The 22573-nt window shown below is 46.0% G+C and overlaps 1 protein-coding gene across 1 annotated transcript in view; it reads right to left on the bottom strand.

The window, feature by feature from the left end:
• Rph3al (rabphilin 3A like (without C2 domains)) overlaps positions 1-22209 on the bottom strand; it is a 148150-nt gene extending 125941 nt beyond the window's left edge. Inside the window, 1 exon segment of the mRNA XM_058580074.1 lies at positions 22171-22209. The gene's annotated coding sequence lies outside the window, so the exon portion shown is untranslated.
• Positions 22210-22573: the final 364 nt, after the last annotated feature.

Genomic DNA, 22573 nt, shown 5'->3' with positions numbered 1-22573 from the left:
CTAAGAGACACAGAAAGGCTAACTGCAGTGCAAGAAAGAAGGGGGGCCAATACAAAGACTGGGGCAGACACAGGCAGAAGGGGCTCCGGACTTCCCCCAGTGCATGCACTGACCCAGCCTCCTGAGCTCTGGGTGTGCAGCTCCCCTTCTGCTTCTATGATGCACTCTGGTCCTTGGCAATGAACTCCCTTTCTCCTCCATCTCTACTGTTTGAAACCAGCCTTAGTCAGCACGTTGTTCTCATAGTCTGACCAACAGGACAGACACCTACTTGCTTACCTCCCCGGCCATTCTCTGAGCTGATTGGGAATACCTGTGGGAGCAGTCTTCCTCGATTTTTCTGGTGAGCCTGTCTCCTAAACCCTCCATCCTACTCCATTCAATCACAAGTGCATTTTTCATGTTAAACTGTTTTGGGGGGTGTGTGGTAGTGGGGCTCGAATCCAAGGGCCTTAACCACTGAGCCACATCCCCCCCCCTTTTTTTTATATATTTTATGTAGAGACAGGGTCTCACGGAGTTGCTTAGTGCCTCACTTTTGCTGAGGCTGGCTTTGAACTCGAGATCCTCCTGCCTCAGCCTGGTAGGCTGCTGGGATTACGGGCGTGGGCCACTGCGCTGGGCCTAAACCACGATTACTTAAGCTTTTCCCGTCCTTCTAATTAATTTTCCAAAGTTAGAGTGTGGTCTTTGCCCCTTACACTATGCATCCATGGAGGTTTTATTTTCATGACTTTATAACGTCTGGTTTACAATAGTTCCACCACCCACATCTTTGCTCTGCCCAGTCACCTTGCCCTTCCTGCCACCACCTCAGGAAAAAAAAGAGTCAACTAACAGGTGAAGTGCACAAGGGGTCTGTGTGTTTTTGTGTAGCTTCAGAGTTAGATTGATATCGACAGGCACAGATTTAGTCTTGTCATTGTGTTTACACGTCGGGGGGAAAAATTCAGTTTATTAAACATTTCATGTCACTGCGCACAAACTTTGCCAGCCTGGAAACTTGGACCTTCTCTGTGTAGTGATTTTTCATTTTAGTTTTCACAACCTGGAGATCAGACTGTTGCTTTTGCATGGTGTATGTAGTGACTCGTGACTGGAGTTTGCTTTGTTTTACAATATCTGCACTCCCTGTGTTTTTCAAGAGCTATTTTGCAAACAGATGATGTATTTCTCCATTGAAAACACAATAAAATTTAAAGAGAGAGAGAGAGAGAAAGGGAGAAAATACCTGTGGGCAGCTAGGCCACTGTCAAATTCCAGAACATTTTCATCTTGTTCTGGTGGCACATGCCTGTAATGCCAGTTAACTCAGGAGGCTAAGGCCGGAGGATCATAGGCTGGAGGCCAGACTGGCCAGTTTACAGAGGAAATAAAAAGAACTGGGGATGTAGCTCAGTGCTAGAACACCCATGAGTTCTATCAACAGTACCACAAAAACCAACCAACCTGGGGGAATTCAAATCAGTGGCTAGGGAGAGAGAGATTTCAGTGGTAGAGGCTCCAGGATGTATCTCCTTCTAGCAGGGCGACCTGGAATAACAAGCCTCCCTGAAATGCAAGTTCCTTGTACCTTGGCCTCTGCAGCTACATCCCAGATCCTCTCCTGGCCCTCTCCAATCTGCCCTCACTGTTGTCACAGTGAGCTCTTCAAAATGCCAGCCCTGTCATGGAACTACCCTACTTAAAATCTCCCCAGTCCGCTGAGAATAAAACCAAAATCTTTACCCACCTGGGGCCTCTGTATTCCCCTTACCACCAGGCTCCTTTCTGCAAGCACTACAATACTACTACATAGAAGTGTTTCCCCAATCCTCTTTCCACAATCTCTTTTGCCTAATGAACTCCATCTTTAAAAAAAAAAAAAAAAGTTTTTTTTTTATTAGTCCCATCATTGAGATATAATTCACAAACCATAAAACTGGCACTTTTGAATTTTGCAGTTGGGTGGGTTTCAGTCGATTCAGAGTTGTGCAATCCCACCACTATCAAATTCCAGAACATTTTCCTCACTCCAGAAAGAAACCATTAGCAGTCATTCCAATGCCTCCCTTCTGCACGGCCCCTGGAAACCACCGATCTACTTTCTGTCTTATGGATTTGCATATTCTGGGCATTGACTATAAATGGAATCACAAGATATGTGACCTTTTTTATTCACGACTTCATTTTTTTCTTGTTTTAATCTTTGTTGTTTTTATCCCTTCTCTTGGCTTTGGGTTAAACTTACTGTTCTTTTTTCATTTTCTTAAAGTGGAGTCTTTCTTCTTTCTTAATATAGGCCTATATATGGTTATATATTTGCAAGTTTTGGTATGTTTTCATTTTCATTCATCTTAAGGTTTTTATTTTATTTTTTAATTTTCTTATGGTACTGGGGATTGAACCTGGGGTGCTCTACCACTGAGTTACATCCCATTTTTAGTTTTTATGTTGAGACAGGGTCTCGCTAAGTGGCAGAGGCTGGCCTCGAACTTTTGATCTTCCTGCTGCAATTCCCTGGTAGCTGGGATGATAGGTGTGCACCATCATACCTGACTCATCTCAAAGTACTTTCTAATTTCTTTTGAAATTTCTTCTTTGACTCCTTGATTACTTAGGAGTGCAAATTCACATTTGTGAATTCCTCAAATTTCTTTTCGTTTCTGATTTCTAATTTTCATTCCCCTTTATCAGAGAACATACTTTGGAGGACTTCAGTCTCTCCTGGAGGATGCTTTAAATGCATTGCAGAGTGAGTGGTCTACAGATGTTAAGCCTGATTGCTTTATAGTGTTATTCAAATCTTTTATTTCCTTGTTCATCCTCTTCCTCCTTGTTCTATTTATTATTCAAAGTGAGACCTTGAAGTCTCTGGCTTTTATTGTTGAACTATTTCTCCCTTCATGTATTAGTTTTGCTTAATGTATTTTGAGAACCTGTTATTAGGTGCGTATGTTTATAATGGTTATGCTATCTTGATAGATTTTCTCTTCTGATCATTACAAAATATCCTTATTAGTCTTCAGTAACAGTTTTTATATTAAAGTTGATTCAGTCTGACATTTTAGTTACTTCAATTTTCTCTTAGTTCCTGCTTACATAGTAGGTATTTTTTCCATCCTTTGACTTTCTATTGGTATCTCTTGTAGATACTTTGATCATAATTTTTTATTGTTTTTAAAGTTCATTCTGCAATCTCTTTTTATTGGAGTGTCCAGTCCATCTGAATTTAATATAATTAAATTAAATATAATTAGTGAGACAGGATTTACGATATTTTGCTATTTGTTTTCTATATGTCTTATGTCCTTTTCTTGTCCCTAAATTGTTAAATTTCTGTCTTCTTTTGCGTTAAATTGGCATTTTCTAGCATACCTTTTAATTATCTTTTATCACATTTTTAAGTTATTTTCTTAGTGGTTGCCTTGGAGATCACAATTATTTTTCCCCCCAGTGCTGATAATCGAACCCAAGGCCTCATGCATGTTGGGCAAGTACTGTACCATAGAACCATATCTCCAGTTCATACAATTAATATTTTAATTCAAAACAATCTAACTTGGATCAATACTGACTTAATCTCAATAGATTAAATATTGCTCTACCATTCCGTCACGTGCTGCATGATATTTCAGTCAATGGCAGAGTATATAACAAGAGTGGATTACATCACTTGGTGGTACGGTAGCCATCTCCTGTAAGAACTCTTACGTATTTGCACAATAACAAAATTGCCTAGTGATATGTTTCTCAGTACACGTCCCTGTCATTAAGTGAGGTGTGACTCTTCTTTTCCCTCCCCCTTCCTTTGTGCTCCTATTGTCATACACATTGTCTTTGCACATGATAAGCCTGTCAATAGAGTTTCGTAATTATTGCTTTATGTCGTTGTCTTTTTAATCAGGAGAAGAAAAGAATTACAAACAAAATACACTTTAAAAGTGCTCTTTATTTCCTCATGTCATGGATTTGGGTCATTCTCTAATCTTTTCAAATCTGCCTGAAGGACTCCCTTGAGTATTTTTTTATAGGGCATGTCTGCTAACAACAAATTTTTCTCAGTTTTTATTGATCTCCAATGCCTTGATTTCTCCTTCTTTTTACAATACCTTTATTTTATTTATTTATTTTTTTATGTGGTGCTGAGGATTGAACCCAGGGCCTTGCACATGCTAGGCGAGTGCTCTACTGCTGAGCCACAACCCCAGCCCCTCTCCTTCATTTCTGAAGGATAGTTTTTCTGAACATAGAGTTCCTGACTAACAGCTTCTTTAAGTACTTTTGACCATGTTATTCTCCTGCCTTCTGGCTCCCGTGGCTTCTGATGAGACATCAGCTGTGAAGTTGACCTTATTAAGGATCCCTCGCCTAAGGACTGAGGAACTCTAACCCTTCAGTTCTGATCTCAGACATCTTCTCCTCCCTGGACCAGGTCGGACTCTTTGGTACCCGTACTCTTTCTTAGGGTAGGGGTATTGAACTCAGGGGTACTCAACCACTGAGCCACATCCCCAGCCCCATTTTGTGTTTTATTTAGAGACAGGGTCTCACTGAGTTGCTTAGCACCTCACTGGCTTTGAACTCGAGATCCTCCTGCCTCAGCCTCCTGAGCTGCTGGGATTACAGATGTGCGCCACTGCGCCCGGCTGTACTTATATATACTCTTACACTTTGAATTGTCCTTTGTAGTGATTATTGCCAATGTAATTGAATCATTAATGATAAAAATAGCTCTTTAATATGTGCTCATAAGTTCCATAAGACAAAAACCAGGCCTGCTCCCCAGAAGCAGCACAGTGCCTGGTGTGCTGCAGGCTTTCAATAAATATTTACTGAGTGAATGAATGGAACTCATCCTAAAGGAAGCTGAATTACTGGTCTCAACTTTTCACTCCCTGTATTAGTATTAAATAGCCACACCCAACAGTGGCCTGATGGTGGGAATGTACTTCCCTGCCCCTTGGCTTGGGGTTGGCCATATGACTGGCTTTGCCCAATGGGCTGTTCATGATATCTTGTGAGAAAAGGCTTGTGCGATTGAACTCTCTCTTGGACTCCTGCCTGTCCCCTGAAATATATACGCCTTGGGTGTCACTGGTCCAAGTGGGATCAGAGACACATGGAACAAACCCAAACCCAACTCACAGCATGAAGCCAACCAAGTCCCACTGAGAACAGCCTAGATAGGCGAAACCTCACCCAACCCACAGTTCTGTAAGAGAGAAATAAATACTTACTGCCATATGCCAGCGGGTTTCAGATGGTTCGTTACGCTACAGTATTGTGGCAATCAATGCCTAAGACATATGCACTGGGAAATCTGAAGACTGGGAGGAAGTCCTGGGGAAGGTCTTCCATGTGGTCCTTCATATGGCCCACAATTGGGTCCAGATGGATTCTCTGGGAGTTCCACTTCCCTGCTCCTCAATCTTTGGAGATGTGTCTTACCTTCCTCCCTCAAGACTGCACTCCCGGCCCTCCCCAAGTTTACTTCTGGCTCCTCTAGACTTGCCTCCATTTGCTGTCCATCTTCAGGTCTGTCCCAGAGCCCAACATAACTCCTAAGGGTCCATGAGTCCATGTTTTAGCAAAGCTCACACAATCAACTTCCCAGAAGTTGACAATCCCATAACTGGGATACTCATCTCCAGTACCACCCTCCTGGAGCAGCCCAGAGTGTACTAAGCACCTAGCACAGTGCAAGGCACACGCGATAGGTGCTTGCTTAGAGTTAGGCTATGTCCTCCCCATTCTGTCCCCTTACCAATTCCACCCCTTTGCCTGAGAGTTAATCTTCACAGCAGAAAACCTGTGGTTCCTTTTCTGCTGTGGGGCTGGAAGGGGGATATGCCTTCATCTATCTCAGAGGCTGAGCTGTCTTACTTCCTTGACGGATACTCCAGACTATGCAGAGGAGGGGACGAGACAGGGGCGGGCACAGCACGCGTCTTTCTATGGCAACTCTGCTCAGTGCCTGATCTAAAATTTTATTTATTCATTCCAAATGTGTCGCTGCCTATTTCAAGGAGGGCTTGAGGCAGTTTAGGGGCTAAATGTAATAAAAATAAACAACTTAAGGATCAAAGAGAACAGAGGCCAAGCAGAAAGGAAAAAAATGTCACCAGCAATCTGATGATTTAGACTGAGCAACACATCTTGCTACAAGCTCTCTAGCAGCCAGAGACAAGGCAGTGGAGGGGCTGTGGACCTCAACACCAGCCGAAAGACAGCAGCAGTCCTGGGAGGGAACCCCACTCGAAGAGCTCCCAGCCCCCAGGGACACTCCTCGGGGCAAACTAGGGAGACCCCAACACTCTCAATAACAGCCACCACCATGGGCCATAAGCTTTTATGTTTCGTATGTGACTTCTCATTTAATGCTCATGATAATGCCTCAGACACTCTCATGACTCTTACTCTACAGATGAGGACACTGGGGGCCCAAAGTCACAGCAATGTCTCAAGGTCACAAAATGGGGAACAGGTAGAACCAGGATGAAAACCGATTCCAGGGCTGGGGGTCCGACTCAGAGACACAGCACTTGCCTAGAACACTCGAGGCCCTGGGTCCAATACCCAGCACCAGAAAATAAATAACTGTAACTTATAAAAAATACCTTCACAGAAATGTCCTAAAACTGCCAGCTGCGGCGGCATACACCTATCATCTCAACTACTTGAAGCCGAGGTTGGAGAATCAGACATTTGAGCCCAGTCTGAGCAATTTAGCAAGGCCTTGTCTCTAAATAAAAATATTTTTTTAAAAGGGGTGAGCATGTAGCTCAGGGGTAAGGTGCTTTCCCACTTTCCCAGCATGCTCGAGGCCCTGGGCTCATTCTCCAGTACCAAAGAGACAGAGAGAGAGAGAGAGAGAGAGAGAGAGAGAAAGCCAGAGCCTCAGCCCTTAACCTGTAAGCATCCAGCCTGCTCTTTCAGGACCCAGCACATCCTTCTACCCTGAGTGTGGCCTCTGGATCTGGGCAGGCCCTTTTCCCTGAGGCCTCATTCCCACACTTCTAAAGACCTTCCCTGAGGACTGCCCATCACCTCCTTGCCTCCTGGTGAGGCCTCTGCAGAGTGCTTGCCTGTATTCGCTGCCAACCTGTAGAGATGGGTCTTACCTTCCTCCCCACAATTGAACCTGCTGTCTCTACACACGCCCCCTGCCCACCTAGCCCTCCTCTGAGTGACAAACTTCTAGCTCCTCCCAACTTGCCTCTGCTTGCCATCCATCCCCCAGGCCTGTCCAACACCAGCACCCGAAGGGTCCATATTCTACATCTGTTGGCAGAGCTCATCATAGGACAGTACCATACAGCAAACCTCATCAAGGCAATGACCCCCATGGTGCAGACCTTTAGCCCCTAGCTGAGCTGTCCCGTGAGTCCACACTCGGGACATCAGAAAAAGTGGTGTCAGTCCATGGTTGCGTACCAGATGCCCCCTTGGCCTGTCCTTTCTACCCTAACCTCAGAGCATGACCTGGATGGAAATTCAACTTACAAAAGCAACTTCTCCTTCCTGTAGGGTCTTTCACTCCCAGGTTTCCCCTTCGCTAAATTAGTTCCCAATCTCCTGTGGTGCCAGAACCTGACAATGGGTCTGTGGGCAACCTGAGGCCAGGTCAGCCCACTGGGATCCTTTGTGAAATCAGAAGAGGTCCCCCTTTGTGGGAGCACTTAGAAACACTGATAAACTGATAAGGTGAAAACAGGACATTTCACATCCATTCGTTAGAAAATAGTCATAACAAGCCATACACAACTCTTATCCACATGGTGTCCTTAGATAGTGCTCCACCTGCAAAAGTGACCTGGGCACCCTCAGCCTAGGCGCAAATCAAATGAGAAACTCAAAACAGTTACCCACTCAGTAGAGCTCGAGAAAGGGACACTGCCAGGATCTGAATGTTTGGGTCCCCCCCAGTTTTTTGAAATCTTAATAGGGCCATACTACCCTATAGACATGCATGATTACACTAGGGTGTGACTCTGCACGTGTTCAGACAGAGAAAGGAGACACTGTACTCCATTTGTGTATCATGTGTCAAAATGCATCCTACTGTCATGTATAACTAATTAGAACAATTAAAAAAAAAATACAGGGGCTTGCTAAGTTGCCCAGGCTGACCTTGAACTAGCCATCCACCAGTCTCAGCCTCCTGAGCCACTTGGGATCATAGGTGTGCACCACTGCACCCTGCACCATGCCTTGTCCCTACTTAGCTCAAGTTTAAAGTGCAAGGTCAGAATAAACTCAGAAGAGTGGGAGGTCTTTGTGTCTAAGTCAAGATCATGGTACTGCAGAGAAGTGGCTTCTGGAAATTAAGAAACCCTGCAGCAGAACTGGAAATGGCAGGTGGAAAAAAAAGTCACGGGCATCTGCTCTCAGAAAGGGCCACCAGGGTGGGGAGGGAAGAAGCAAGCCCTGGGCAAACGCGGGCAACTTCCTGGCTCCGGCCACAACCAGGACCGATTCTTACCATGTGGGGTTGGAAATGATTTCACATTCATCTCTGACCTTTTCTTGGCCAGCTTCACCCGCAGCACCTTCCTCTTGATCAAATGCACTCCCAGATGCTGACATTAACAAGGACAAGCACTGTGACAATTCAGAGACCAGTTGAAATTGGGTCTTTTTCTGTCACGAATCTGTACGATTCCATAACATTTTAAAAAGAAACCAAAAGGGAATCCCTTTCCCTTTTCATTTTCAGATGAGGCCCCCACTTGGGGCAGAACAACTTAGATGTGAGTCTTTTTGTTGTTGTTGTTGTCATTGAAGATGCACACAATACCATTTTTTTTTTTAATGTGGTGCTGAGGCTCAAACCCAGTGCCTCACACGTGTTAGGCAAGCGCTCTACCACTGAGCCACAACCCCAGCCCTAGATGTGAGTCTTCTTAAGCAAACACATCCCTGAGGAATGGCATGAAAGAACTTTAGATTGAACCCTTGTTTTCTTCTCACTGCACCAAACACCCCCTCACCTAATCCCTCTATGCGCTCTATCAAGGAGCAAGAGGGGTGAACCCGGGTTCCAGAAATTAAGTCTAGAAAATAACACACTCTCCTGCATTTCACCTTCCAAATTAAACCAGTGTTCTCCATTAGCTTTCCGCTGGGGACTAAGAGAGAATGGTTTCAAAACTGGGAATTGAATTTAAAGTAAGGAGAGAGAAAGAGGGGAAAAAAAAAAAGCAGCTCACCAAGCCCAGATGTGGGAAGTAGTTTGCTTAAACTCGGGGCCTGGTAAAAGTTAGGCAACTGCTCTTTCTACCGCTACGCCACACTCCCAGCCTGCTGCAAGCTTTTTAAATTAGCTCTAATGTGATCTAAAGCAACTGCCTGTTTGAGAGTTCGCTTTGTCCGCCCAGGAATCCATCTGTTTGAATGGGGTCATGGGGCTGTGGCTGTAGCTCAGGGGAAAGAGTGCATGCTTAGCATGCATGAAGACCTGGGCATGAGTCCCAGCACCAGAACAAAACTAAATGAAAAATTAATGGGTCATGTAAAAACTCAGCACTGTTTAAAGGCCACTTATTTACTCTCAGTTTTAGCAATGTGAGAGGCACTCTCCACCTAATTTTTTATTCTAGTCATTGATGGGCGACACTGTATCTATGTGGGTTCTTTGGTTATTATAAGCAACAGAAGTCAAGTCTGGCTGACTGAAGCAGAAAGGAATTCACTGGAGGAATATCTTGTAGCTGAGAATCAATAGGAAGGCTGAAGATTCAGATGTGGAAGAAAACAGGAATTCTGGTAATGGCAAGAAATTGAGCCTCAAAGTCTCATCAGCTGCCAGGATGGGAATAAGTGGCTTCAATTGTCCTTTCCATCCTTGCTTCAGTTGCTCCAGGTTCAGATCCCAGAATGGAGTGCCCAGGGAGGTAGCCCAGTCCCACCCCTGCCCTGGGTGGTGGCTAGCTACACAGGTATGTTCCCTTTCTCCAAGTGAGACAGGTAGTTCACTTATGTGTGCAACTCTCCGAATGGATGTTGTGGTTCAATTGAAGAGATAAATTTACTCTTAGCCTAGGACCTAGCCATTCTTCGGCTAAGAGAAGTAAATCATATAAAAGAAATGATATCTATAAAAGGAATAAAAAATATGTCAACATGAAGATTTATAGCCACTCCATTTTTAACAGTCAAAAGCTAAAAACAACTCAGGTATCCATCAGCAGGCAATTTGGATGAGCAAGCTGTACATATTCCTACAAAGAAATACCATAAAGCAGTAAGAAGGAAGGCAAACACTGATATAGCATCGGGAAGACTCTCAAAAACCTTTAGTCAAGTGAGAAGCCTTTCACAAAAGGGCACATATTGTATGAGTCCATCTAAATGAAGTTCTAGCTCAGGCAAAATTAATCTACAATGGAAAAGGAATCCGATTAGAGGCTGATTCTGGGGGAGTGGATGGGGATTGACCAGGAAGGGTCATGAAGGAACTTTCTGGGCTCATGGTTATGTTCTCTATCTTCATAGGGGTCTGGATCACGCAGGTCTATGATTTATCTCAGTTCATTGGAGAGAACATGTAAGATTTGTGCATTTCATTGTATGCGCATTTTACCACAAAAGGATCATAAACAAATATTGAATTTTAGTTAATGGCAAGCTTGCTGAAGTATCTGACTGTTTTGTTCATCAAAAGATGCTATTAAGATGGTGAAAAGGCAAGCCACATACTGCGAGAAGTATTTGCAACACATAATAGGGGCCGGATTAGTACCACATCGTGAATGCATGAAGGTCTCCTAGGAATCGATAACAATCTAATAAGGGGAAAAGCCAGTAAAGAAAAGTACAAGATGTGCAAACGAGAAAACACAAATAGCTCATAAACCCACTCGGCCTCAATAATAATCAGTGACATGACAATTTAACTCATAGTGAACCCTTGGTTCACACAGGCCAGGTTGGCATAAATTAGACATCTGGATGATACTAAGAACCATCGAGGATGTGGGGTAACAGGTACTGAGACCCATGACTGGAGGGGACACACAATGCTCTAGACTTCTGGGAGGGACAGGAGATGAAGATGCACACAGCCTGTCCCCTTATAATTTCAATCCTAGGTATACAGCCTGGAGACGCCTATACCTGGAAAGGATGTTGGTAACAAGAGAGAAAAGCAGAAACAACCCCCATGTCCATCAACAAGTGGAAGGGGTAAATCAGGCATCTTTGCACAAGGCAGTAAAAAAGGGAATCAACTACGGTGACATTTAACAAAAGGATGAGTTTCAAGAACACACTTGCTTATCAATGTAGCTATTAAAAAGTGGGGATAGAACACAATTCCATTTGTAAAAGTTCAAATGCATGCAAAAATCAAACAATCAATTAAGGATATAAATCTGTGTTGTAAGGCTCTAAAGAACAGCACATGAAGGATTACAGTGAAATTGATGTGAGCATTCCCTCTGGGGAGAGGCAGGGGAGATGATCCTTTTAAGGAGAGGTTTAAAAGCAATTTTTAAAGGGTTAGTGGTGCTCTCTCTTAAGTTGGCTGGGTAGATGTCTGCTTATTAGTCTTCTTAAATAATACATATATGTTTTATATGTTCTTTTTTTTGGACCAGAGATTGAACCCAGGGGCCACATCCCCAATCCTCTACTTTTTTTTTTTTTTTTTTACTTTGTAAAAATATTTTTTTAGTTGCCAATGGACTTTATTTTATTTATTTATATGTAGTGCTGAGAATTGAACCCAGTGCCTCACATGCCAAGCAAGCAGTCTATCACTGAGCCACGACCCCAGCCCATTCCCAGCCATTTTTATGTTTTATTTTGAGACAGGGCCTCGCTAAATTGCTGAAGCTGCCTTTGAACTTGCAATCCTCCTGCCTCAGCCTCTTGAATCGCTGGCATTACAGGTGTGTGCCACCACAACTGGCTGTTCTATTTGCTTTTTTTTTTAATTGTCAATGGATCTTTTATTTTATCTATATGTGGTGCTGAGAATCGAACCCTGTGCCTCACACATGCTAGGCAAGTGCTCTACAACTGAGCCACGTCCCCAGCCCCTGTTCTATTTGCTTTTAATATGTATATTTCATAATTAAAAATTTAACAATAACCTTCAGCTAAGACAGTAGAGCACAGCTTCTTGGGAGGTTGAGGTGGGAGGATTAATTGAGTCCAAGAGTTTGAGACTGGCCTGGGCAACATAGTGAGACCCTGTTGCAAACGAATATATATATATAACATTCTTATATTCCAACAATATTCAGTTACAAAGAAAATGAGGGGTTGGTGGTACAGCTCAATGGTAGAACACTTGCGTAGCATGCTTGAAGCCCTGGGTTCAATCCCCAGCACCAAAACAAGAAAGAAAGAAAGAAAAGAAAAGAAGAAAGAAAGAGAAAATGAGAGGAAACAGATTATATTTCCAACAGCAATAATAAAACACAAAACAGGGCTGGGGTTGTAGCTCAGTGTTAGAGTGCCTGCAACAAAAAATGCACGTCTTCCGTAAAGAAAACCATGAAATGCTACTGGGTGCTGTAAAAGGAAAGATGCATCAGGCCCCCCCTTAATCCCAAGCAGCTCAGGAGGCTCAGGCAGGAGGATCACAAGTTCAAGGCCAGCCTCAGCAACTTAGCCAGGCCCTAAGCAACCCTGTCTCTAAATAAAATATAAAAAAGGGCTGGGGATGTGGCTCAGTGGGTGAGTTCCCCTGGGTTCAATTTTTAATACCAAAAAAAAAAAAGGAGAGATGACAGAAAACAAGACATGAAGGAATGAAAACGAGACGGACCATACTTCTGAACAGGAAAACTCAGTATATTTATTATTTTATAAGTTTAATGAGGTTTTGATTATATATATATATTATATATATATATATATATATATATATATATATATATATATATGAATGGAATGACTATTAATTTCATGCAGAAGAGGGATGCATCACTAAGGAAAGCTGGAAAGGGAATTTGCATGGCCGGACATCAAAATATATAAAGCTGTAACAAAAAATATATATATAACAGTGAAGGAAAAAGAGACAGACTCATGAAAAAAACAGAAAGCTGGAAGCCAACCTGTTTGCACACTCTAATAAAGCTGACATTTCAAGTCAGTTGGAGGAAAGAAGAAAGATCCCTAAAAATCCCCTCTCGGAGCTGGGAGGCTGAGGGGCCGGGGAGGAGAGAGGTTCTCTCTGCTTCTCTTCTGTACTTTCTGGCTTTTGAATCACATGACAGAATGAACTGAACATTCCGAATCCAAAAAAGCCACAATCTGAAATGCTCCAAAATCCAAAACTTTTCGAGCGCTGATACGATGCCACAAGCAGAAAATTCCACACTATGAAACTTGCTTTGTTAATAAATAAAATTATTTCAAATATCATATAAATTACCTTCGGGGTATGGGTATAAGATGTATATGAAACAGAAATTTCTAAATTTCATATTTAGACCTGGGTCCCATTCCCCAAGATGCTTCATTATGTATTTGCAAATATTTCAGAATCCAAAAACATCCCAAACCCCAAACGCTTCTTTGTTCCACACATTTAGGATAATGGATACTCAGCCAGTGATGTATATTCAAAAAATGAAATCAGATTCAAAAAACTAAATTCAATATATAGTTACTGGAGAAAGAAAGTGAACCCAAAGAACTGGTCAATGGTGTGTACAAACCAGGGGCAGACCTGGCATCGTAAACCAAAATAAATTTCAACTGGGTTAGAATTGAACATAGAGCAGAATGGAAAGACTGAGACCCAAAAAGAAAATATTGGTGACTATATATCTGACCTGGGGTGGGGGAAGACCTTTCAAACCCAAAAGCAAAGGAAGAAATTATAAAATGAAAGAACTGAGAGACTGATCACACATGTTGGTCAGCTCGGGAGGCCATCACGAAGCACCGTAGATTGGTGGCTTCCTCCACAGATATTTATTTCTCCTCCATCTGTAGGCTGCTAAGTCCAAGGTTAGGGAGCCAGTTGATTCGGTTCCTGGTGAGGCTCCTTCCTGGCTGGCAGGCTGGCAGACTGCTACCTTCTCCCGGGTGTCCTCACGTGCCCTTTCCTTGGGGCATGTGAGGGGATAAGAAGAGAGCTGTCTTCGGCCTCTTCTCAAAAGGGCACTAATCCTACTGATCAGGGCCCTACCCTTCTGACCTCTTTCAACCCTAATTACTTCCTTACTCTAAGTAACCCACACTAGGGTTATGAATTTGGGGGGAACACAAACATTCAATCCATAAACATTTAAAACTTCTCTATATAATAACCATAAAAGAAAAAGGCCAAACTGAGGGGGAAATATTTGTTACATATGTCAGTCAATACTTTCATAGATAAGTAACATTAAATAAAATACAGGTTATAAAATTCTCCATATAATGCGTTCTAAAAAAATTTTTTTTAAAAAACCTTTATTTATTATTTATTTATTTTTATGTGGTGCTGAGGATCAAACCCAGGGCCTCACACCTGTGAGGCAAGTGCTCTATCACTGAGCTACAGCCCCAGTCCCTAAAAAACATTTTTTTAATGGTGCTGGGGACCCAATCCAGGACCTCACACATGTTAGGCAAGTGCTCTGCCACTGAGCTACAGCCTGTCCACCACACAACACTCAGAAGGAGGGTGAGCCTGGCACAGCCTCACACAGTCCTTGATATGTGACCCATGTAACCAAAGATACATCAAGAAACATCTGAAAGAGGCCCTGGGGGAGGAGGGCATGATGGGGAGCTGGAATCAGAGAAACTCTTGCTTTGTGGAAAAGGGAAAGGCTTATTTGTGATGATGCTAAAGGGATAGACTCAAAAGCTGTATCATTGAGCCATCTCCCTAGCCCCTGTGTGTGTGTGTGTGTATTATATATATATAAATTTTTTTAATATCTTTATTTTGCTTATTTATATGTTATGCTGGGAATCAAACGCAGTGCTTCACATGTATAAGGCAAGTGCTCTACTGCTGAGCTACAACTCCAGCCTCCCTGTGTATATTTTTATAAAAGATATCATACTGCATCTATCACTTTGAAACTGGCTCTTTTCACTTTACAGTCTTAGAGATTTATCCATGTTGTTCTATAAAGATCTATCTTTTTCAAAGTTGCATAGTATTCTAACATTTGAAAATATGAGTTCATGCAGTTATCCCTCCACATCACCAGCAGACGTGAAAACTGTACCATTTTCACCACTGCAAACTGCACACAGCCTGTTCCAGAATCTATCACCTAAGCACAGGTACCAGAATGTTGTTGTTGTTGTTTGGGGGGGGGGGTATTTGTGCTAAAGATTGAACCCAGAGCCTCAAGTATGCTAAGCACATGTTCTATAACTGAGCTAACCCCTCTTTCATGTGCCAGTTTCTTTCTGGTAGATCCTGAGTGGTAGAATCGCTATGCTGGAAGGCTGCCTCCCTTTTTATTTTAACAGGCCCTGCCCAGTTGGGTCCCCTGTGATGCTCCTTTCCACACCTCATAGCCCATGGATTATCCATCTGATCACTATGAAATTTCTTTTTGGTTTTGGCCCAACATTTTGGCCTACCTGGCTTATTATGTGCCTTGTTTTTCTTTTGTTGTTGTTGTTGTTATTTGTTTTAGCAGACCTTTATTTTATGTATTTATATGCAAGGCTGAGAAAGGAATCCAGTGCCTCACACATGCCAGGCAAGTGCACTATGGCTGAGCCTAAGCCCCAGCCCCTGTGCCTTGGTTTTTTGGTTTTTTGTTTTTTGGTTTTTTTTTTAAAGAGAGAGTGAGAGAGAGAGAGAGAGAGATAGTGAGAGAGAATTTTTTTTTAAATATTTATTTTTTAGTTTTCGGTGGGCACAACATCTTTGTTTGTCTGTGGTGCTGAGGATCGAACCCCGGCCGCACGCATGCCAGGCGAGCGCGCTACCACTTGAGCCACATCCCCAGCCCCTGTGCCTTGGTTTTAATCCCATCATTCTTCCTCACTATTCAAATTGCCATGTAACAATGAGAGAGGCTGTCCCCATCACTGGCAGCATCCAAGCTCAAGCCAAGGGCTGGGAATATAGCTCAGTTGGTAGAGTGCTTGCCTTGCAGGCAAAAGGCCCTGGGTTTAATCCCCAGTACCATCCCCCCCTCCAAAAAAAAAGGCTCAAGCCAAATGGTTCGGGGTCACCTATCCTGGCCTCTGATGGAGAGGACCCTTGAATGGGGCAGGAAATCCTTCCAACTCCAAAATGCTTGCATCTTGGCAGTGAATGGGGGAGGGGGCTATGCAAGAGGAAACTTTACAAACCCTGGCATCAGCTTAACCATGTGGATGGGCCAGACCCAAAGATGAGAAGGCACCAACATGTAAATGAGGCAGGAGCGCAGCCGCAGCAGGAGTCCAGCAGGGCTGGCCCTCAGAGGGTGTGCACCTCATGGCCAGGAAAACCCACCATCAACTCCGTGCTGCCCACGGCGGACACAGCAGCATGCAACTGATTAATTGTCCAGGGTGGAAGAAGTGCTTTTACATAAGGTGCCAACCACAGAACTGCGGGCTTACATAAGGCGCCTGGGTATTTTTAGCAGCACATAACTGCTGTGTGAATGGTGGGGCCACTCTCATCGCCAGGTCCACTACTTTATAGGCTGCTCAGTCCTTGAGATGCTGGTGTTTGCAGGCCACTGGCAGCGGCTGCAGGGCTGAGGATGTCTGTGCTCAGGCTGCTCCTCCATATTCTGCAGTTCCCCCAGGCCACCCTGATTCACTTACCCCCCAGGGAGGGCATCCAGGGACCAGGCCTGGGCTGCTTTAGGAACTGCGAGCAGTCACCTGCGAGCTAAGCAGGCTCCCTCACAAAGCCAGGGGGATAGAAGGGACAGGAAGAAACCAGAGTTGACCCTGGCTCTAATCCACAGCCCAAGCAGACCCACTCACTTCCCACCTGTCATGAGAAGTCCAAGCTTCCAGGTACAGTGAAGTCAAAGGTGTGGACTCTTATTTACTCTCATATTCACATCTTGGGTTTAAGAGACATTGCTTCCTCTTTTGATGTAAAATATAACGCATATAAAGAAGGACACATAAAAACTGATGAATTCTGACAATATGAACACATCTATGTGACCAACATCTAGATTAAAAAATAATAATAATAAGCCAAGGGTGGCATCGGCCTGAAGTTCCAGGTACTGGGGAAGCTGAGCCCGGAGGATGGTTGAGCCCGGAGGATGGCTTGAGCTCAGGAGTTCAAGGCCAACCCGGGCTAAACTGACCAGGTTGGCCTTGAACTTGCAATCCTCCTTCCTCAGCCTCCCAAGTCCCTGGGATCACAAGCATGTGCCACCACCCCGGCTCACCCATTCATTCTTGCAACAAAGTTCTTCCATTGTCCGTACAGTGCCAGATAGAATACTGACCACAGGAGTCAGACGTTCTAGGACTAAAGCCTAATTCCTTCATATCCTGTGTCTTTTGAGAAACACTCGACCTCTCTATGCATCATTTTCCTTGCCTATAAAATGGGAACAACATAGTACTTCTTTTCTTTTGATTCTGGAGATTGAACACAGGGGTGTTTTACCACTGAGCTCCATTCCAATCCTTTATATATTTTTTAAAATTTTGAGATGAAGTCTTGCTAAGTTACTGAGGGTCTCACTAAATTGCTGTGGCTGGCCTCAAACTTGGGATCCTCCTGCCTCAGTCCCCCAAGTCTCTGAGATTACAGAGATTACAGGCCCAGGGCTTTACATGCAAGGTGAGCACTCTAGCAACTGAACTACAACCCCAGCCCAACAATAACAGTACTTTCAATTCCACTTCATGGAGGATTAAATAAGGGATGTGTCAGCACCCTGAGCACTTGGTCAGCATGAGTAGCTCTGACCACTGCCAAAGGCACCCTGTCCTTCTTAACACCTCCAAGGTACCCTGCTCTGGGTGGTTCCTGCCCAGTTGTCTATGAGAAAAGACCTCAGAGAAGAGGAGACAGCAGCTGAAGACAGGCACCTACAACACCTCTATCTAGAGCAGGGCTGTACCACACTGACGCCTCCTGGTCCCTCTTCCTCTCCAGCATCCCAAATGCTGTCCTTTTATCCGTGGCATGCTGTGAGTCACGCCAAATGTCACCTAAACCAGGGTCATCATTTCAGGGGCACTATTAATAGTGGGCCAGCAGCCTGGTGACAACCTGCTGGAGCACCAACAATATCCCGAAATTGCTGCCTGGGAAAAAAAACAAACATTTTTTTTCTTTTGTTTTAGTGTCTATGCAAAAGAAGTAAAGAGGAGAATTTTTTTTTTAAAGCGACAAAGATTGAAAAAGCCCCTTGAAGCATACAGTACAGAGACCTAGGAGCAAGAGACTTGGGCCTCACACTACTGGTTGTCATGGTAACGGGATTTCACAGCAGGAGCTCATTTTAATATGACAGTGACCTGTGGGAGAAGGGAAGGACGTCTCCTAAAGAAACTTAGTTGAAGGCCTTCTGGGGTGGAGGGTTAGTTTTGTTTACAAAGAAAAAAAAGTCATTTAAAAGGGGCTGGGGGGAAGAAATTACCTAGGGCCCTTGCAAAGTTCTCTTCTCCATTTAATCCACAATTCTTACTGAAAACCATACCAGAAAAGAGCCCTTTCCAAGACCTCAGTCTCCCTGAGTCACTGGTCCTACCTAACCATCTGTCTGTTACAAAGTCCTTTCCTGGAATCCAGGGGAGTCCCAAGCAACCAACAAACCAAGCGGCCAGTATGTCCTGCACAATGGGGCCAGCTGCCAAGGGGACACTGAAGATGCAGACCATCTATGCTTTCTGGACAAACAGTCTTGAGAGTCAGACAGCATCAAGTTTCAACCTCCACTCTGTACACCTGCCAACTGTGTGGCTCTGGCAGGCCCCTGGTCCTCTCTGCATTGCATCCTCATGGACAAGATGAGGAGGTGAAGGGAAAGGGGAAAAAAAAACAAGGGAGAGAAATGAAGTACAATAGATGGGGTAGAGAGAGAAGATGGGAGGGGAGGGGAGGGGAGGGGAGGGGGGATAGTAGAGGATAGGAAAGACAGCAGAATACAACAGACACTAGTATGTAAAAACGTGGATGTGTAACCGATGTGATTCTGCAATCTGGATATGGGGGAAAAATGGGAGTTCATAACCCACTTGAATCAAATGTTTGAAATATGATATGTCAAGAGCTACGTAATGTTTTGAACAACTAATTAAAAAAAAAAAAAGATGAGCACAATAACCCTAAGGCCTAAAGGGCTGGGGCTGGAGCTCAAGGCAGAGCTCTTGCATAGCATGTGCAAAGCCCTGGGTTCAGTTCCCAGTCCCATAAGAAAGAATAAGAGAGAGAGACAAAATCAGATTAAGCCTTCAGAATCCTAATGCCTAGTCTCTGAGTGGTGTAAGGACAACACAAAAAGAGGGACTGTCCAGACTGATCAGCACACTGCTCAACACGAGCCACAGAACGACCCACTCGATAAACAGCTGCTATGGTTAAGAGCAGGAAAGGCAGGTCTCAGTGTCTTGTACCCAATGCAATGGGAGGCTGACAGCAGAGAACAAAGTATTGAATTGTGTGGTGTAACCTGTAACCAACCCATCAGTGAGCCCAGAAGAACAGGCTGAACAGAATCTGGGAAAATGGAACAGTCTTGGAGGAAGAAGGAGCTTGAACTGGACTCTGAAGGATGTTGGGAAGTGTTCTTGGAGGTCTGCGGGTGGGAAGGCCTTTATTAATCACCCATAGGGTGCCTGGACCTAGGGGTTCAGGGAGAAAGGGAACAGACTTCCATCAGAGACAGGAGGGGCTGTGAATCAGCAGCAGCTGCAGACAGAGGTGGCTGTCTGCAGGGCCAGGAAAGGGGCAGCAGAAGGGAGGGAGGGAGAACCAAGCTTTGCAAGGAAATAGCATCTAAGCCAAGTAGCACAGGGTAGGGGCAAGAAGGCGACAACAGGTAGAGAGGTCAGAAGGTGCAGGACTGGACAAGGTTTGAGAGTGAGTCCACATGACTGAGACCCTTCACAGGCAGGGGAGGAGCTGAGCTCTACAAGAGAAGGAATCCAGGGCCTTTTCAGACTTCTCAAAGGAGGAGATAAGTGACAAGTTAAAAGGGACACTCATTTTAGAGGTGACACGCTGGATGGATGCTGCATGGGTCTGGCAGCAGAGAAGCCAGCTAAGAAACCTGGGTACTCTGGCCTAGGATGTCCCAGGCCTAGAAGAGTGGATCACAAAGGAGAGGGGAGAGGCAGAGACACTTCAGAGACAAGTGTGGCATGACAGAGTGGGGGAAACCCACAGATGACAAGGGAGAGAGGGCACTGCCTGGGAAGAAGAGTCCAGACTTGTTCAGTTTGTGGTGACCCTGGGGCACCCAGTGGAGCACAACACGACAGGGGTGGACAGCAGAGGCAGTGCTCCTGGAGGACTCCTGCAGACAGCCCCATACACAGGGCCTGGAAAACCTTCCCAGAAAAGAGGGAAGAGGTTCAGAAAAGGAAAAGGAACAATCAAGAATGAGGAACCACCCCAGGAGAGAGACTACACAGAAATGACAGCAGACAAGGCTGCAAAGAGGACACAGGCATACAGGGGTCAGCCTCCCAGGGGACAGGAGGATGGAGGGCCCACCAAAGAGCAGTGTTTGGAAAGAAGATGACTTTCAGGAAAGCGGTTTAGCAGCTTCAGCAAAGTGGCAGGGCCAGCAGCCAGGCTGCAGAGGATTAAGGGGAGGGTGGAGAGAAGGAGGTGCAGGTGCACGGTGTGTGTGGGGGATGTGACAGTGAGAGAAAAGAGGAAGCAGAGCTTATTGCTCAGGCGCCTGGTTTTCTTTTTTGCTATGAGAAGCCAAGTGGATGTCAGAGACAGGGAGTCGGAGGATCTGGGAGACCCAGGTGAGAGTGCACTCGCTCCAGGTGTGGGGGCGGGGCGGGGCAGAGCCTGGACTGCAGTACTGGCAGGTCCGCTGCTCTCACCAGGGTCTCCAGGGATATCTTTTCACTCCTCCTCCCCTGAGACTGCAAGGAGGATCACAGGTTCCTTGCTGCGCAGATGGAGGGTGACACACTGTTCACCTGAACCCCCTAGCTTTGATCTCAAAGAAGGCAGGTTTCCACCTTCATCACATACCTCTCCCCAGGGCAACCCCTAGGGTGTGACAAACCACCCACGTAGATAATCAGGCCTCTCCTGCATCTGAACAGGCAGGCAGGAGTCTAGAATCCTCCCAACAGAGCGCTCTCTGCAGTCCAAGGAAGGAGACTTCTGCACCACTGCTCAGGTGGCCTAGTCTCACTGCGAACCCAGGACCGTCGCCTGAGCATGGCCTGAAACACCTCCCCGCAACCTCTGCCTGATTGTTGGGAATAGGTTACCGGAGTGGAAAACAAGCCAGGGTAGGGCTGTCGGGATGAAAAGAGGTGGGCAGGGCGCACGGCGGGATCGTGCCTCACCAGGGAGGAAACACTTCCATCGCGCACTCACACACCCCTGGGTGCCAACATGCCCTCGGAATCCTACTCCTAACCACCTAATCAAGGGCGGCAACAACGTCCAGCGCCCAGAATCGCCAAGCAGCCCTACGCCAATCATCTGGAGAGTTCGATCGATCGCCACCCTGTGCCAGGCCAAGTGCAGATGGGCGAGGGCATGCCACCCCCACGCAGGTTCCCGCAGGCCGCCGCGGCCACCCCGAGGCCCCTCCCGCCGCACGTGCGCGCCGGCCCGGCGCTGGGTAAACACAGCACTTGTTGACTCGCTCTCCGGCAGCGCTCGCCTTAGCGCCGCCTGGTGTCCGCAGTCCTCTGCGCCCTCCCCCATTCGGTCGCCCCCGCCTTGCCCGCCGCCCTGAGCTGGGGGCGCACGATCTGCTCCACCAAGGACCCCGGCCAGGTTGCGGGCGAATGCACAAGCAAAGTGTGCAGAAGGCCTGGCCCAGGGGCTGTCCCGGGCAACTCGGGTGCAGCCCCAGACTCGAGCAAGGCCATCGGCGGGTGCGGCCGGGAAGGGCAGCTGGGCTCCCGGCCCTGCCCGCGCCCCGCCGGCCCCTAAGGCTCGCCCCCACCCCACCTACAGAACTCCCAGGTCCCAGCCGCTGCTCGGGCACCTCCCTGCGCGCCCCCCTTCGGCCCCCGCAGCGAAGCCCAACGCACTCCCAGGCGATCAGAGGCTGGGACCCGAAAGGGGGGCGGCCCCACTTTCGCCACACTTACCTGGGGGCTCGGCCCAGCCGCCCGGCGCGCTCCCTGGCTGCCCTCTGGCGGCGGCAACGGGTACTGGGCGCGCTCCCTGCCCCGCCCCGCCCCGTTCCGCCCCTCTGCGACCTGGTACCTGTTGCTGCCGGTCACCTGGTAGACAAGGGCCCCTCTGGATGGCTGTTGTCCACCCAGAACGGGTCTTGAGGGCTCCTTCTTACTAATGGATAACTAATAGCACTGTTTTTTCTCTGAGCAGCTTCAAGTCTCTAAACCCAAATCTGACGCCTATATTTATAGAAATTACCCATTCTAACAACCCCAGGAGACAAAAGAAAGGCATCTGTGGTTTCTGGGACCTGTTGCAGCGCCTGGCACTTGCTGGAGCTCAACATCTCTTTGTTGAATGAAGGAGTGATCC

The sequence above is a fragment of the Marmota monax genome, unplaced genomic scaffold (genome assembly GCF_021218885.2).
Source record: "Marmota monax isolate L192 unplaced genomic scaffold, Marmota_monax_Labrador192_F-V1.1 WCK01_AAM20220418_F8-fsc00138, whole genome shotgun sequence".
In the NCBI taxonomy this organism is placed as follows: domain Eukaryota; kingdom Metazoa; phylum Chordata; class Mammalia; order Rodentia; family Sciuridae; genus Marmota; species Marmota monax.
This window is presented reverse-complemented; position numbering and strand designations above follow the sequence as displayed.